Source organism: Schistocerca piceifrons, chromosome 6 (assembly GCF_021461385.2).
Source record: "Schistocerca piceifrons isolate TAMUIC-IGC-003096 chromosome 6, iqSchPice1.1, whole genome shotgun sequence".
NCBI classification, from domain to species: Eukaryota; Metazoa; Arthropoda; class Insecta; order Orthoptera; family Acrididae; genus Schistocerca; species Schistocerca piceifrons.
Window position 1 is genome coordinate 392,101,182 of NC_060143.1, and position 17,850 is coordinate 392,119,031.

Sequence of the window (17,850 nt, forward strand, 5' to 3'; positions counted from 1 at the left end):
GACTTCCCTTGGTTAACAATGCCGTATAAGACTGTGTTGGTCTGCTTTTGATGTCTTCCTTCCTCCGTCCGTTATGTTTTATTTTGCTGCCTAGGTAGCAGAATTCCTTAACTTCTTCTGCTTTGTGTTCAAGAGATCCTGTAATTCTTCTTCATTTTTCTCTGAGGTTAGCAATGACATCAGCGATTTATATCGCTGATAACCTTCCACGCAAAATTTTGATCCCACCCTGGAACCCTTCTTTTATTTCTTTAATAGCTTCTTCTATATACAGATGGAATAGTAGGGGACAAAGGTTGCAGCCCTGTGTCACACCATTATTAATCCTAGAACTTCGTTGTTGGTCATCCAATCCTTCTTGGTTTTTGTGTATATTGTATGTTGTCAGCTTCCCCTATACCTTATTCCTATTTTTATCAGACTTTCGAACGTCTTGCACCGTTTTACATTGTCGTACGATTTTCCTAGGTCAACTGGTCTTGTGTCCATGTCTTAATTTTTCTTCAGTCTTGCTTCGATTACTAACATCAGAACTGCGTCTGTGGTGCCTTTAACTTTCCTGAAGCCAGACTGATCGTCGTCTAACAGATCCTCAGTTTTTTTTCCCATTCTTCTGTGCTTTATTCTTGTCAGCAACTGTGATGCATGAGTTGTTAAGATGACTGTGTAGTAATTCTCACCCTGTCAGCTCTTGTAATCTTCGGAATTGTGTGGATGATGTTTTTCGAAAGTCAGACTCGTATCTTCTACACACCAACGCGAATAGTCGTGTTGTTGCCACTTCCCCAAATGACTTTAGAAATTGTGATGGAATGTTATCTAACCCTCCTACCTTATTTGATCTTAAGTCACACAAAGCTCTTTTAAATTCTGATTCTAATACTGTATCCTCTACGTCTTCCATATCGACTCCTGTTTCTTCTTCTATCATGTTATCAGACAAGTCCGTCCCCTCATAGAAGCCCTTAATATACTCTTCCCGTCTATCCGCTCTCTCCTCTACATTTAACAGTGTAATTCCCATTGCTCTCTTAATGTTACCACCCTTGCTTTTAATTTAACTGAATTTTGTTTCGAATTTTCTATATGCTGAGTTAGTCCTTCCAACAAAAATTTCCTTATCTATTTCTTCACATTTTTCATGTTGTTATTTCGCCTTTGCTTCCCTGCACTTCCTATTTATGTTATTCCAAAGTCACTTGTATTTTCGTATTTCTGAATTTCACTGAACCTTTTTGTACTCCCTTCTTTCTTTCTATCAGCAGAATTATTTCTTTTGTTACCCATGCTTTCTTCGCAGTTACCTTCCTTGTACCTATGTTTTTCTCTCGAACTTGTGTGACAACTTTTTAGAGGGGTCCATTCCTCTTCTACTGAACTGCCTACTGTGCTATTTATTATCGCAGTACCTAAGGCCTCAGAGCACTTCAAGCGTATCACTTCATTCCTTAGTACTTCCGTTTCATTCCTTAGTACTTCCTTATCTCACTTGTTTGTGTATTTATTGTTCCTGACTAATCTCTTAAATTCAGACTACTCTTTATCACTTCTAAATTTTGATCTGGGTATATATCTCCTCCTGGGTACGGCTTAGAATACAGTATTTGATTTCAGAATCTCTGCCTGACAAAGATTTTATCTAACTGAAATCTTTTCGTCTCCGCTGGCGTATTACAAGTATACCTCTTCTACTTGTGATTCTTCAATACAGTATTCGCTATTACTAGCAGAAATTTATTGCGTGACTCAATTTTTTTCCTTTCTCATTGTTTGTTCCAAGCCCATATTTTCTCGTAACCTTTTTAACTACTCCTTCCCCTACATCCGCATACGAATCCACCATGACTATTAGAGTTGTATATCCCTTTATCTACTGAATTACCCATTCAGTATCCTCGTATACTTTCTGTATGTCTTCATCTTCTTCTTGCGACGTCGGCATGTATACGTGAACTATTTTTGTCATTGAACTGTTCACAGCAACTCACTCTCTGTCTTACCTTCCTAATCATAAATAATCCTACTCCCGTATATTATTTTCTGCTGCTGTTGATATTACTGTATACTCTTCTGACCATTTCACTTCACAGACCTGTACTATATCTAGTTGACACTCCGCATTTCCCTTTTCAGATTTTTTAGTTTCCGTACCACGCCCAAGTCTCTGACATTCAACGCCACGACTCATAGAACGTTATCTTTTGGTTGGTTATTCTATCTTTTTCTCATGGTCGCTTCCCAAATGGCTCTGAGCACTACTGGACTTAACATCTTAGGTCATCAGTCCCCTAGAACTCAGAACTACTTACACCTAACTAACCTAAGGACATCACACACATCCATGCCCGAGGCAGAATTCGAACCTGCGAACGTTGCAGTCGCGCGGTTCCAGACTGAAGCGCCTATAACCGCTCGGTCACATCGGCCGGCTATGTCCACTCCTCCGCCCTTTTTGACAAGGTCGTTGCAGAACCAATGAATTCACCGTGATTTTTTTTTTTTTTTTTAGGGAGAGTGTGGAGGGGATGGCAGGAAGGGCAGAGTGGCCAGCCCAGGGATCGTACCCGAGGCCTAGCCACGTTGTACCCTTCGCTGCCAAGGGGTTAGGAGCGGTGAAGGGAAATCAGCAATGGGACCTTTTCTAATTTTTCAGTTTTTTTATTTTTGATTTTTTTATACCACACCTAAAATACCCGTAACTAGCACCACATCGTGCTCTAAGTAAACAAAACATATAATTCTAGACTTTCCGACGAGATATATACGGGGAAACGGAAAATGTGCTTCGTAGCACAATGCAAAAGGGTCAATCGCTGATTTCCTTAAGCTTGACCACCCAGGTATTTCTTCATGCATGTCGTAGGCTACTCAACCGATAATCTGTCGTATTCCCCTCAGCTCAATGAATGTGTATCTTCTCCTAATTGTTGATGATCCAGCTGAGTCCAGGGTGGCGTAGGACAGTACCTAAGCAATTAGAAAAATATTGCCTGTTCTTTGGGTTCCGTACAGTCTTGCAATGACGTTCTCGAAGGTAGTTCCTGAAGTCCAACACGTCTTTAGGTCCAACGTGAAAAAATAAATGGTTCACTGCATGGCCAGAAACGTGACTGCGTTGGTTTTGGTGCGCGAGAAATACAGTTCATCCGGATAAAGTAGAAGCCGAGGTGCGATACATTCCGGGGTCACTCGAAGAAAGTATGTCAAATTTGTCGCACCAAGAGCCTAACATCTTCTGCTGAGCCACATCTGAGACGGTGCTCACCTGTGTCTGATATTTCATATTCCACACATAGAGGCGAGTGCGCCATATGTATGCTGCAGAGGCACGATCGGGTGACTTCTTAACCGCTGTCTGTGATGAGATTTTCACTCTGCAGCGGAGTGTGCGCTGATATGAAACTTCCTGGCAGATTAAAACTGTGTGCCCGACCGAGATTCGAACTCGGGACCTTTGCCTTACGCGGGCAAGTGCTCTACCAACTGAGCTACCGAAGCACGACTCACGCCCGGTACTCACAGCTCCACTTCTGCCAGTACCTCGTCTCCTCATTCTGGAAACATCCCCCAGGCTGTGGCTAAGCCATGTCTCCGCAATATCCTTTCTTTCAGGAGTGCTAGTTCTGCAAGGTTCGCAGGAGAGCTTCTGTAAAGTTTGGAAGGTAGGAGACGAGGTACTGGCAGAAGTGGAGCTGTGAGTACCGGGCGTGAGTCGTGCTTCGGTAGCTCAGTTGGTAGAGCACTTGCCCGCGAAAGGCAAAGGTCCCGAGTTCGAGTCTCGGTCGGGCACACAGTTTTAATCTGCCAGGAAGTTTCGCTGTCTGTGATGTACCAGGGGCTCCAGCAGCAAAATGGTTCAAATGGCTCTGAGCACTATGGGACTTAACATCTGAAGTCATCAGTCCCCTAGAACGTAGAACTACTTAAACCTAACTAACCTAAGGACATCACACACATCCATGCCCGAGGCAGGATTCGAACCTGCGACCGTAGCAGTCACGCGGTTCCGGACTGAAGTGCCTAGAACCGCACGCCCACCACGGCCGGAATCCAGCAGCAGACCCGTAAAACTTTCCAGGCGGTGGCGCCACAGCTTGATATGCTAGCTGGCAAACAGGGACAAAGCTTTGTCGAGGACACGGGCTAGGCCAAGACCTCGTCTGTCTGGGGGAAGGGGCAGCGATTCCTAACTGACTTTGAAGAGCATGGCTATACTGACGTAGTCTCCAGATGCCGTTAATATACGTCAAGCCATCAGCAACGGTATTGGATGTAGTCGTGCTATGTCTGGAACATCAACGAAGTGTGTCCTTTGAAGGATGTGGAGCGTCCGCATACTGAGGTTGGTGACCTAGGCCCTAATTTGTTTAACAAGCGGCGGTAGTTAACGGCTGTAGTGCGCCGTATGTCGTCGCGAAACACTAATCCGAGGCATTTGACAGTATCACTAAGCTGTAGGTGTTTGACAGATGCTGGGGCCAACCAGTCTCCTATGTTTCCGGCGACAGATTTAGTAACATTGAGTCAGCTGCTGTAAGTCACACCGTATGTGTCAATCCATTCTAGTGGGTTGGCTATATCGTTACCGTTGTGGAGCACAAGAACCAGTTCGTGTATAAGTTGTACAGCGAAATGTGACGCCACGTAAAGTGAGGCGTTGACGGAGGCCGCAGAGGATCGGTTCCAGTCCCACGACGTAAAGTAAGGTCGACAGGGGGCAGCCTTGACACACCAATCAAGTGGTCGGGAGGGACTGCGTGAGTCGCCCGTTGACGAGCACCTTGGAAGTCGCCCTTCGGATGAAGCGCATCACGACGTCTGTGAATTGCTGTGGGTACTGCATGTGATGGAGAATGGACGACAGGTACACGTGATCCACCCGATCAGAAGCTTGGCTAAAATCTAGCTTCCGAGATGCGGCGTGCCCTCGTCAGAGCTATTGCGTCACGGTATCGATACAGTGCTGTGTGGATGTTATCGATGCCCTCTGGAGAAGCCTAATCTGATGAGATGACGTGAGACAGGGCCGACTGTATAAGAGTAGCTAACGGTCTGGTGAATATCTTCATGTCGCAGTTGAGGAGAGTCAGCGAGCGGTATTCATGTACTCGAGCGCGACCTGTCGGTTTGTGGATAGGTATAATCATTTCTCCGACGAAGGCAGCGGGAAAAGCACCGCGGGGAACATAAGCTCCCGACAGCCGTCAACTTACGAGCCAGTAAGAACTGAAAAGTTCTATAAAACTCTACAGGGAGTCCATCGTGGCCAGGAGAGTTGTTCGACGCCTCTTTACCTATGGCGTCGATAACTTCATCTTCCATAATTTCGTCCAGTAATTCAGTTTGTAATTCCTGTGGAACAGTGCCATAGTCCAGTTGTGAGACACCTGTCACCGTCGTCGGGTTGAAACAGTGAGCCGAATAAACTCGTGCGTAATGGTCGAAGAAGGCTGCACCAATAGCACATTGCGTGGTGAGGCGACGACCGCCCATACTAGTGATGGTTTGTATCAGCGCCCTTCGTCGTAGTTTATGTTGTCGAATGACTTGCTACGTGGTCGGTCGTTCTGTTGCTATTGTGCCATGTGTTCGCCCTCAGACAATCGTCCCTTCGAGGTGTCGGTGTACATGGGCGACGATCCGTGCCTTCGCACGCAGTTTGTCCTTCCGGCATGGTTGACCGGTAGACGCATTCACGAAGGACGGTGAAACAAAAATCTAGGTTGTGGCGCCTCCAAGCAGCGGTCTCGCGATCGAACGTAATCAAGGTTCTTCGTAGGGAGGCGGCGGCCGGGCGAACTGTACGTATGCTCGATGGCGCGCCGACTGTCCGGAGAAGCGAGATGAGCGAGGTTTAACTTCCAGGGATATCGACGGCACATGCCGCGAGAGAACAGGATCGTAAATCCTATCAATGCAACTAGACGAGTGACTGAATCGCGGCCATAGATACATATTCCCATGTATCTACCAGTCCAGTTGGAGATCGCTGATGAGTGCCCACATTTCGCGGCTCGATGAATGGCGCGGCAGTAGACGCCTGGACTGATTTCGCCGCCCCCCACCCCCCTCCTTCCCGTCCATATCTGCAGAGCGCTGTTGGCAAGTGGGGTGCACTCAGCCCGTGTGAGGACTGATGAGCATTGATTGAGAAGTAGCGGCTCAGGTCACGAAAATTGCGAACGGGCGGGAGAGCGCTGTGCTGACCACATGACCCGCCATATCCGCATCCGGTGACACCTATCGGCTGAGGATGACACGGCGATCGGTTGGTACCGTTGGGCCTTCTGAGGCCCGTTCGGACGGAGGAGATGTACTCCTGAAAATTTGCCACTGCTATGCTGAAAAATCCTGTGTATTATTATTATTATCACTATCAAAATTCTACGCATTTGCGGAATGTTAAAGCAAGGGGTAGCGGCAAGTTGCATGTGTAGGGTGAGGAGTTGGGGTGAAAGTTACTGTGTACATATGTAATCTAAAGTGAAAGTAGCGCACATATTGAATAAGAACAAAAAATCTGGAGAGAGAGATAATGTATGCGTTAGACTCATCCCGCGCCTTCCCCCTAAACAAACGCCAAAGATGAGAAATAGTGTTGAAAATCAACCTTTCATCTCGAATATATTATAAACTGCCCACCTTCACTCTACAACATCTCCAATGTAATGGCACAACAACCTTCCTGCTTTCGCCCTTTTTTATTTTTCTTTATTTATTTATTTTTTTATGCGTTGGGGTTGGTCACACGCGGCCGTTCTGTTGTAGGAACGAGAGCCTCGTGGATGACTTTCGTGTTGATCCAGATTGCATGAACACGTGTTGTTCCGAGTTAGCATGTCACATCGTGCACTTTCTTGTAATTAGGGCAGCCTCGTTAACGCTCGAAAGGCAGTCCGCACACGACGCCCCGGAAGTTCGTTTTGCACGCGCGACCCTTGTTATTTAGTTATCCATTTGCGTCTGTTGCTGAAATTCTTCTGTCATTTCCGCACACGAACCTTTCATCTTTAATTTTCCCCGTAGAGCTGCGGGCCGCAAATTTCAGCCGCTACGAGGAACCAAGCCACAGTAACGCCTTGTCAGCTCGTTTACATCACGCACCGGACAAATGCGTTTGACTGCCTAAGTCATGATGTCTTTTTATGTCAATAAAATATTATAGTCTGTCTAACGGTAAACAAAGGGTGTCAATGGGAAAGTGACCTGTATTAAGCTATTTGTCATTATCCATCTTGGAAGTAATTACATGTGGTGTCCCACAAGGTTCCATCTTAGGGCCCTTACTTTTTCGGAAAGTTATTGAAAAACTTTCTTTTTGTGATTCATGTTGCTACTTTTCTCTTAAAATTGTATATAAAAGCCTGTCGGGTCTTCTCTTGTGACGCTCTGTGGTCGTTATTCAGGGAGTATGTTTCGTACAGGTAATGATACCTGGGTTCGGTTCCCAGCAGGGTCAGGGATTTTCTCTGCCTCGTGATGACTGGGTGTTGTGTGATGTCCTTAGGTTAGTTAGGTTTAAGTAGTTCTAAGTTCTAGGGGACTGATGACCATAGATGTTAAGTCCCATAGTGCTCAGAGCTATTTGAACCATTTGATACCCAGAAGTTGCTTGTGTACCCTTGCTGCCATCTCACCGTCTGTGCATTTCTTTGAGCTTAAAATTGATTATACGAATCTATAACGCAGATTCTGTCTGACGGCCTAGTTCATGTGCTTGCTTGTGTTCATACATTTCGCAACTTCTGTTTGTTGCATTGTGGGCCGTGCGCACGTAGCAGAATATATCGTTTCCAATGTGCAGTATGTGCAGTCCATTGGCTTGTGAGCCAGACCGCATAAGTCGTACCTATCTAGTTACTTAGATTAACTGGCCAAAAGCAGCCGGACACGTACTGGTGGATATTAATAGGCGGTGTGTCCATCCTTCACGTTTATAATGGTCTGAACCCTGTTGTGGCAGTTTCAGTGTCAGACCATTCTTCATCAAGAGCTGAAGCCAGACAAAGTGGTGATGCTGGACGCTGGGGTCTGGAGCTAAGTGGACTTTCTAACGCATCCGAAAGTCCTTCCACTGTGTTCAGGTCACAAGTCTGGCTAGGCCAGCCCGTTTTAGAAATTATATTGCCCACAAGCCACTGCTTTCACAGAGTGCACTGCCATGTTAATACATTCATCGCCTCAGAGTTGTTGATCTACTGTACTCAGTACACAACGGAGTAAAATGTGTTTATATCTTTCTGCGTCTAGCGTTTTCTTAAGCGCTCAAAGGGGATCGCACCCTAACCACGAAAGACACACTCTTACAGTAACACCACTGTCTCTGTACTTCACTGTTGGCACAACGCATTATGGCAGGCAAAGTTTTCCAGAAATTCACCAAACCTATCTCCCTCCATAGGACTGCAACCGAGTATAGCGTTATTCATCACTTCAGATTATTCGTTTCCACTCATGCACTGTACAAAAAATGGTTCAAATGGCTCTGAGCACTATGGGACTTAACATCTGAGGCCATCAGTCCCCTAGACTTACAACTACTCAAACCTAACTAACCTAAGGACATCACACATCCATTCCCGAGGCAGGATTCCAACTTGCCACCGTAGCAACAGTGCGGTTCCGGAATGAAGTGCCTAGACCCGCTCGGTCACTGCGGCCGGCCTCTGTACAATGGCGTCGCGCTTTACACCAACTACAGATGAGCGAGTTTCGTCCAGTAATGACAAGAGGGATAAGATCCGTTATCATACACGAGACATGGACATTCTGTATTAACGTAGAACCAAACCGTCACTGCAGTGGCACCATTCAAGTTCCATAAAACCGAAAAAATTGAGACATCCGCCTTACTCGAGTCGAAACATGGTGGCCACCGTTTTCTGGGATAGCGCTGGCATTCTTCCAGTTGAATTCGCGGAACGCACGTCAAGAATGACAGCTGACAAGTATTGCGAAACACTCACCGGGCAGAGAGTAATGTACAGGCACGACGGCGCGGGAAACTGATCTACTACGCGCGGTCCGAATGCCTCTGCCCGTACCAAGAGGGAATGAAAATGGGCAGCTAGGGAGGAGCTGGCTATGGTACGATGCCCGGCCACAAAAAACATAACATGACACCCAGGAAAGATAAACTGATATTATGTAACATGTAGTGCAAACTGCTGTTATGGTGAAACTTCCTGGCAGATTAAAACTGTGTGCTGGACCGAGTTTCGAAATCGGGACCTTTACCTTTGATGGGCAGGTGTTTTACCGACAGTACCCATGCACAACTCACGACCTGTCCTCATGGCTTTGCTTCCGCCAGTACATCTACATCTACATCGTACTCCAATGGTGTGTGGCGGAGGCGGAGGCTACTTTCAGTACCACTATCTGATCCCTTCAACGCTGTTCCATTCGCGAATAGCGCGTGGGAAGAATGATTGTCGGTAAGCCTCTACCCTCGTTGTCAATTGGCGGTATGTACGTGTGTGTGTGGGGGGGAGTAATAACGTCGTCTGACTGCTCCTGAAAAGTGCTGTCCAAAAAGTAAAACTCTCCGCGATGCACAACGCCTCTCTTGTAACGTCTGCCAGTGGAGTTTGTTTAGCATCTCCGCCAACGCTCTCTCGCCAGCTAAGCGATCCCGTGACGAAACGCGCCGCTCTTCGTCGAATCTTCTCTATCTCCACTATCAGTCCTACCTTATAGAGGAGATACAACTATAGAACGAAAATCTTGTCTATAAAAATCAATACGGATTCCGCAAACAGAGATCTTGGCGAACTCAGCTCGCTTTGTTCCTCTATGAGATCCACAGTGCCGTAGACAATGGTGCTCAGATTGATGCCATGTTCCTTGACTTCAGGAAGCCATTTGACACCATCCCACACTGCCGTTTAGTGAAAAAATAAAATACGAACTTATCGAATTTTGGACCAAATTTGCAACTGAATACAAGACTTCCGTACGAACAGAACTCAACACGTTGCTTTTAATGCAACAAAATCAACACCTGTGAAGGTAATTTCCAGAATTCCGCAATGAAATTTGTATGACAGGATCATTATTGTTTACAAAGTACACTGAAGTGCCAAAGAAACTGGTGTAGGCATGCATATTCAAATACAGAGATATATAAACAGGCAGAATAAACAGGCAGAATACAGTGCTGCGGTCGACAACGTCTATATAAAACAACAAGTGTCTGGCGCAGTTGTTAGACCAGTTACTGCTGCTACTATGGCAGATTATCAAGATTTAAGAGACTTTGAAAGTGGTGTTATAGTCGGCGCGCGAGCGATGGGACACAGCGTCTCCGAGTTAGAGATCAAGTGGGGATTTTCCTGTACGACCATTACACGAGTGTTTACTGAAAATCAGGAATCTGGTAAAACATCAAATATCCGGCATCACTGCGGCCGGAAAAAGATCATGCAAGAACGAGACCAACGACGACTGAAGAGAACCGTTGAATGTGACAGAAGTGCAGTCCTTCCACAAATTGCTGCTGATTTCAATGCTGGACCGTCAACAAGTGTTAGCGTGCGAACCATTCAATGAAACATCATCGATATGGGCATTCGGATTCGAAGGTCCACTCTTGCACCCTTGATTCCTGCACGACACAAAGATTTTACGCCGCACTTCTGCCCCTCAACACCGACATTGGACTGTTGATGACTGGAAACATATTGCTTTGTCGAACGAGTCTCGTTCCCAGTTGTATCGAGCGGATGGACGTGTTCGGGTGTGGAGACAACCTCATGAATCCGTGGACCGTGCATATCAGCAGGGTACTGTTCGAGCTGGTGAAGACTCCGTGATGGTGTTGGGCGTATGCAGTTGGAGTGATATAGGACCCCTGACACGTCCAGATACGACTCTGACGGGTGATACGTACGTAAGCGTTCTGTCTGATCACCTGCATCCATGCATGTCCGTTCCGACGAACTTGGGCAATTCCAGCAGGACAATGCGATACCTCACAAGCCCAGAAATACTCTTCTGAGCTTAAACACTTCCGCTGGCCACTAAATACCCCAGACATGAACATTACTGAGCAGGTCTGCGATGTCTTGCAACGTGCTATTCAGAAGAAATCTCCGCCACCTCCTACTCGTACTGATTTCTGGACAGACGTGCAGGATTCAATTCCCTCCAGCACTGATTCATACATTAGTCGCGTCCATACCACGTCGTGTTGCGACACTTCTGCGTCCTCGCAGGTGTACCAGATTCTTTAGCTCTTCAGTGTTTATAAATCGTATAGTAGAAAGCTTCGGAAGCTCTTGAAGGTTGTTTGCAGATGATGCGGTTGTCTATAACGCCAGAAGACTGTATCGGATTGCAAAATGACCTACGGAAGATTGGATAATGGTGTAGCTCTTGACAGTTACCTCGAACGTAAATAACATATTGCGCATACGCAGGGAAAGAAATTCACTACTGTGTTACTACACTACTGATGAAAAATTGCAGGGAACATTAAATTATATCGTAAAATATCTAGGAGTAAGTTTCCAGAGTGACCTTAAGTGAAACGACCACATAAAACGAGTAGTAGGGAAAGCTGATGCCAGACTGAGATTCTTGAGTCTTGTTCATCAATCTGGAATCATTACCAGGTAGGACTGATAAAAGAGATAGATCCAACGAAGAGCGGCACGTTTCGTTACTGTATCGTTTAGCTGGTGCGAGAGCGTTACAGAGATGCGCAACAAACTCCAGTTGTGAACGCTACAAGAGAGGCGTTGTACATTACGGAGAGGTTTACTATTCAAATTTCGTGCGAGTACTTCCTTGGAACAGTCGGACAACATATTACTTCCTCCCACATACACCTCGCGAAATGACCGCGATAAAGAAATTAGAGAAAATACAAAGTCTTACGCACTACCTTTCTTCCCACACGCCACTCCCGAATGGAACAGGGAACGTAAAAGGGGGGATCAGTTAGTGCTACCAGAATTACCCTCCGCCACACACCATCATGTGCTTTGCGAAGTACCGATGTACATGGAGATGGAGAGGGCGCATGCCTCCTGGCGGGACGTGAAGGAGGCGGTTGCTTCGATACGCAGGCTAAGTAAAACACTCTTTCGAGTTCGTATCGAAGCACTGCACGCGTAAAGAAGGTTCAACAATTTCATTGGAAGTTGTCGACAGTGCATCCTACAGTCCAGACATCACACAAAGCGTCTATTATCTCTTCTTGAACTTGAACCAATGCCTTTTTGGACAATGTTTTTAAGATGATGCTGAACTCTAAACATTAGCTGGTTCAAATCCCAGGCAGAAAACTTCTACGCGGAAGTTACCAAGAAGTAAGTGCAACGTTACTAAAAGTAATGTGACTTTCGTCTCGAGATCTTTGATCTTTGGCTGACGTTTGTTTAATGCTTATTTTCTAACTTACCACCAGTAGTAAGGTTGACATTGTCAAACATTCACCCTCCTCCATTGCTGGTGCAGTCGAGCTTCCCGCCGAAGAATGTTCGTACCTGGCGCACCAATGGCTCGTGGCTGACCGTTACTGTAGAGTTTTTCTCTTTTTTATCTGCAACAGTCGTGCGCTGCAACACGTGAATTCAGAAAACGCTTATACGGTTACCTTGAGGATTTCCTCTTTCTTCTGAAACTACTGTTATGCTTATGAATTTCAATAGCTTCTCTGTACAAACGGGCGTGGTAATTCTTATCCACAGCGAGAACCTGCTCGTCGGCGAATTACATTACGTAGTCGTTCTCACACACACTGTGTGTTCCACTACGGCCGATTTATCCAACTTTCCCAACTTCCAGTAGTGTTTATCTTCGATGTCCTGATACTGAGAACTCATCCGGTCATTTCAACATAAGACTGTTCCATATGTACATGGTATGGGGTTGCGAGTGAGTACTGTTTTCCCTTTGCCGATCGGAGACATCACTGATCTTTGGCAGTTTGTAAATAGTTTTTATGCCGTGTTTATACAATTTAATGTCTGTTCTATTCGTCACACTGGAGATATATGGTAAAAGGAACGTTCCTGATATTTCTTCTTCCGATGTATTACTTCGCCTAGTGTTAAGTTTCCTGATACTTCTCATTTAACTGGTGTCGGGGTATATCTCCAAAATCTAAGAGCGAATCTTACACAATAGGTCACGCAGGTTACGAATCGGTTAGTGGAGGTATCTTCTCTCTCGGCTGGCATACAGAGGAACCTGCCCAACACAGAAGCCCCGACACCTCAGCTGAAATGATTCCAAACATCTACAGAGATGGAATATTAAGATCGATCATAATTGCAACTTTGCCCATGGCGTTTAAACTGGGAAACACTTGACCTCTCTGTTTCAGCTGCACGTGGGAAAACCAACACATAGTAAAGGACTTGGAACATTTCACTGAGAAGTTGAAGAAATGTAACTTGTAACGGATGACGTTCTGATAGCCTTGATGCTACTTGTTTGTTTATCAAGTGTCTCCAATGACGCCGGCCACGGTGGCCGAGCGGTTCTCAGCGCTTCAGTCCTGAACCGCGCGAGTGTTACGGTCGCAGGTTCGAATCCTGCCTCGGGCATTGATGTGTGTGACGTCATTAGGTTAGTTAGGTTTAAGTAGTTCTATGTTCTAGGGGACTGATGACCTCAGATGTTAAGTCCCATAGTGCTCAGAGCCATTTGAACCATTTTTCTCCAATGACTATCTGGCGCATATAGGTTCCATTTTTCCGCATGCCATCATCAAGACGTTTCATACATATCTTATCGCGACCCATTTTATGTGAAATGGCATATCATACCGACAGCTGGAAGGTGTCCTCATGGGTAGTCCTTTTAGACTGGTCGTTGCCAATTTCTCCGGGGATCTTTTCGAAAGACAGACAACGAACTTGGCACCTTAGAAACCCAAGTATGACAGATGTACGTCGACACTTCCATCATGTGGAGCCATGGTGAGCAACAGCTCGATGACTTCCTAAGATGACTGCACATTTAAACGCTTGGATGTAGAAAAGCACGTTAAGAAATGACTATGAAATCCTCAACAATTTTGTGTTACGAAAAATGTTTCGAAGTGGCGACTGAGCGGCCCTCACATTTCGTGTAGACCGCGTATTAGGAAGAATTAGTACGATTCAGTATTGTGTGTGGTATTTGGTTACGTTAGAGATAATGGGAGAAGAAATCTGCACGGCGACCTTTTATCTCTAAACCAACTGTTGTACAATTAGTTTATCAGCCCCTGCTGCAGTCGCGTTGACAGTATAGATCTGCATAGATTTTTTTGTTTTCCTTTAATCGAATTTTTATATTGTTCACAAATTGGAACATCTTCCAAACTTTCTACACTAATAAGACCGTAGAAGCATGGTATCTTCCGAATTTACTTCTGACCGAAAACCTATTCTGGCAGCTAGAGTTGCAGATCTTTGTTAGTCCTGCCATTTGAGTTCTTGTGGTGATATTTCCGTAGAAACTTTCACATATTTATTTATAAGCTAAACAAATATTCATAGATATAGCTGTAAAAATGTTTTAACGTAACGAAATATTTTCAGAAAAATTTTCATTCCCTGTTTCATCCCATTAGGGGTTGAATTCCCAGAATCGCTGAGACATGTTTGTTTTTCCTAACCAAGAACCCAAATACAGAATTTCTTAGTTTTAACTTAAAAACTTCTTAAATAATGAGTTGTTTTTATAAACATTTCCATCGCTGTTTCCAAACACACTGAAACAGGTAGTTTTCATTTCTAACCGAAAAGTCAAATACCAGTTTTCGTAGACGTAGCTTTAAAAATGCTTTATTAGGACTTCAGTAATGATTTATTTTCCAAAGAAAGCTGTCTCCCGCTATTGTCCCCTTTAGTGGATGAATTTCCAAAAATGCGTAAGTGCGTACATGAATCTCTGACAGAGAATTCAGGTACCAGATTTGTAGTTCTAGCTTAAAAATGCCTGAATAGCGACAATTTTTCAAAAAAATCTTTCATACCCTGCTTAGGGGTGGAATTTCGAATTAATCCCTACAGTATAAAACGAACACCTTGGCCAAATTTCATGTTCCTATCCTAGTTGTTTGGGCTGGGCGACGATGGTGGATCAGTCAGACACAATTACGTTCCCTTAGGGGCTGAATTTCCAAAAATACTGAAACACATCCTATTTTATTTCTAACCGAGAAGCTAAAATCAATGCTTCCTTAATGAAATATTTTGAGAAAAATTTTCATTCCCTATTTCATCCCGTTAGGGGTTGAATTTCCAAAAACACTGCAACACCGGTAAGTCAGATACCAATTTTCGTAGATGTAGCTTTAAAAATGCTTTAATAGTTCTTTAGTAATGATTTGTTTTCAAAAAAATCACCAATTTTTTCATCCCCATAGGGGTTATATTTCCAAAAATACTGAAACACGTATTTATTTCTGACCGAGAAATAAAATACTAATTAGAGTAGGTCTAGATTCAAAATTGCACTAATGGCGACATTTTCCCAAAAATCTTTCGTCGCATATTTCACCCGTCTGCAAATTTCAAGTTTCTATCCTTAGTGGTTTGCGCTGGGCGATAATGAATCACTGAGTGAGTCAGTCGGGACATTGCCTTCTATATAGGGAGATAATTTATTTTCCATTGAGCTTGTCCTGAGTTATAACAAATTCTCTCATGCTTGCACGTCCCTATGGTCGCAAGTCACATCAGTATTTGTCAATGTTCCTTTTGAATGTCTTATACCTTCAGCGTGCAACTTTCAGAACGGGTTGTAGTTTGTTACTTTAGTGCAGGCGTTAGAGTGAAAGTTCCAGCCTGGAAGCAATCTGTAGGCTGCGACTTAGTCATTTCTCTGTGATAACCTGTTCTTCTAGACCCGCAAGGTATGCGGGAGAGCTTCCGTAAGTTTGGAAATAGCTTTGAGGGCGAGTTGTGAGTCGTGCTTGGAGAGCTTAATCGATATTAACTCTGTTCCTGAAAGGTAATGTTCCGTGTTCGAATCTCGGATCGTCAAACAGTTTCAGTCTCTCAGGAAATTTAAATTATTGTTTAACTGAATTCTGTATGGATATTCTGCGTAGGTACCGGTAGTTTCTCCCTGTATTTTTTTCTGACAGTGGGATAACCTGTCACGCTGAAAGCTAAACGCAAAAGTATACCAAAATATTTCCGAGCACTGCTCTGTCCCTTTACTCAATGCATTGGTTGCAGAAATTTATCCAGTCGTCCAGTCGTTTCCTCGTTCACGGCAAGCTTAGCTTCTTGCGAAATTTCGTATATCAAATGGTAAAACCTGGACTGCTATCGGCCATATCTTGGCATTTCGTGGAAACATTCGTTGACCCCAGCCGACCGGCAAATCCCCGTTGCTAGTTCCTTTGTTTGTCGGTTTGCACAAACAAGAAATCTGATGGTTCAAATGTTTCTGTATTATTTCAACAGGAGATGTCTTGTTCGCACAGTTATGAGCTGATGGTACCTAGCCATTAGTTTGACACTGAATGGAGGACACACTTTCGAAAGTGTTGGTATAGAGAAACCGGGTGTGATGAATTTGTGGCAGTAGATTCGAAATCTGGAGCAGAGCGTCCAAATCCGCAACCCGCAATCTCTATCAAGGTTTCATATTAACAATAAATTGCTTACGGTCTCTCACTTGGTAGTCCTGTATTAATGCTGTGCTTCCAGTTCTGAGATCTGTGCCCATTTTGAGGTAAAATTCATATGTGGCTCGTGTGGCATTGTTGTCCGGAGACCCGAGCGCTATGTTCAGCTGCCTAAAAACCCTTCTTTCTCCAGCCCGCAGCTCGTGGTCTAGTGGCTAATGCTGCTGTCTATCGATCACGAGGTCCCGGCTTCGATTCGCTGCTGGGTTGTGGGGATTTTCTCCTCCCGGGGACTGAGTATTTGTGCTGTTCTTATCACTTCCTCATCATTCTTGAAACTGGCGACACTGGATTGCGTAAAGATTGGGAATTTGTACGGGCGCTGATAACCGCGCAGTTGAACGTCGTTCTTTTTAACTCCTTACACACTGTCATTTTGCTAGCTAGACTGAAGGTAGCACTTTGGAACTCAGGAGCGATTCCTTACGGTGATTTCATGCTATGCTTTACAACCACCATCCGCAGTGCTCGATGGTCCCTGTTCGTCAGTACATGAAGTCCATCTGATCTTGGTTTAGTTGTGCTTATTTCTTCACATTTCCACCTCACAGTCACAAGACTAACATTCGTTACAAGAGTTGAAATGTGTCTGGTGGATTTGTTATTTAGGTAACGATCACTGAGCTCTCATGACTGTCCCATTCTGCTAATACTGCATCTCTACTGACAACACATTATTATTGTTATTATTATTATTATAGTTCTCTTTGAACTTTTTACTCTCCACTCTGACGTGGTGGAGCGGGCAGCTTGAAGGATTGCAGTTGCTCTTTTAAGACCTATGCTGTCCAAGTACAAGAATTTGACAGATATAAACCAGCCAACTGGTTGCAACAAAATTTTAGATTTCGAGGTTTTAACACCGACTGTAGGTGTCTTCCTCAGGAAATTCACGATTACCTAAGAATATTGTAAATAAACATTAACGCAGAGAAAACTGAAGAACAATCAATTTTATTCTGAACAGATTTACAAGAGGACTCTACTCTCGTGCGGTAAATGACGAATGAATTTAAGGATACAGGGTACTTTCCCGGCTCAATATTATGTAAAACTCAACATTTCTTTCTTTCAGGCACTGTTTATAATGCATATGTTTTACAGATTTCTTGTTGATATCGAGTAAAGCAGCACACATTCTAAACAAATTAGAAGTATTTCGAATATTTCTGAACCTGCTTAGGGTCATTAAAAAAATTACAAATAAATTG

General features: G+C 44.4%; 1 non-coding gene across 1 annotated transcript; it reads right to left on the minus strand.

The window, feature by feature from the left end:
* Positions 1 to 3,424: 3,424 nt before the first annotated feature.
* Positions 3,425 to 3,499, minus strand: Trnat-cgu. Its single transcript has one exon. It is a non-coding gene; the product is annotated as a tRNA-Thr (tRNA).
* Between the last annotated feature and the right edge of the window lie 14,351 nt (positions 3,500 to 17,850).